The following is a 1052-nucleotide window of genomic DNA, read 5'->3' on the forward strand; positions in this document are numbered from 1 at the left end:
GCCACTACTAATGTCGGTAACATTAGAGGATTTATAGCGTCTATAATAAAAATAACACTATCAATATTGATAACATAATCCCATAAATTCAAGGAAAGGTGAAATCAGGTACAGCCACAAGGTCTACTAATTGACTCTTTTGTGGCTAAGCACTAGCAGAGCCATCTATGTGCAGAGACATTTCATAAAAAATTCTAAACACTGGGTTAAGGTATGGTGCATTTACTTCTTTCTGGGGAAGGGTGAAGTTTGTGTCTTATACAGGTTTTATGTGTGCCATTGTTTTGTTTTCTTCTGCTCCCCTCTCCTTTTTTTCTCCTGATCTAAGGTGTCTCCCCTCTTTCTCCATTTTATTTTTGCAAAAAGAAGGGGTAGGAGAGCTTGCGGTAACTGTGTGAACAAGTGTATTTCTTTCCTATTGTGCATTTTTCTGGCTCCTTATCTCCCTTTACTCTTTCAATGGAAACAGCAGGATGTGAACAAACTACTGTTGTGTGTCTAACTGTTTCCTTATGCTTTTCCTCTTTTTGCTCTCTGTAGTTATTTTTCTCTAATCTTGCACATTTTAGCACATTCTTATAATGGGGTGGAGTGCTGCAGCTCTATCCAAAATAGTAAAGTTATGGTAATCCCCTACTAGATAGAATGGCAAAACACTAATCCATTACCATCATTTTCAAGGCCAGTAGTTTTTGTACACCCCTCAATATGATAAATGAAGGATGAAGCAGTTCATGGTGTGACCATCTATGTACTAAGGGGCCCATAAATCCTCCTTGCTTCCTTCACCTGATGGATTGCAAGTTTAATTGGAGCTAACCACTGGTTGGATTCACATTAAGCATTATATTCTCTTCCCTCATAGTATCTTTATCCTTTCATGCCACCATTGATATAAAGGAATGGTCATGGCAACCAGCCTCAGCCTGTTTGGACTGTGGGCTGAACAGTGTGTTATGTTCCCTTATCCTTCAGTTTCATGACTATCAGGTGTTTGGTTTCTATTCATCCAAACAAATCAGCGAAATAGCTATCCAGTTTATTTGTAAGGT

General features: G+C 38.6%; 1 protein-coding gene across 1 annotated transcript in view; it reads right to left on the reverse strand.

Annotated features, from left to right (window-relative positions):
• Positions 1-1052, reverse strand: part of LOC119583807 (nipped-B-like protein B) — a gene marked incomplete at its 3' end in the record, with an annotated part of 56541 nt that overhangs the window by 535 nt on the left and 54954 nt on the right.

Source organism: Penaeus monodon, chromosome 17, assembly GCF_015228065.2.
Source record: "Penaeus monodon isolate SGIC_2016 chromosome 17, NSTDA_Pmon_1, whole genome shotgun sequence".
Classification (NCBI taxonomy): Eukaryota; Metazoa; Arthropoda; class Malacostraca; order Decapoda; family Penaeidae; genus Penaeus; species Penaeus monodon.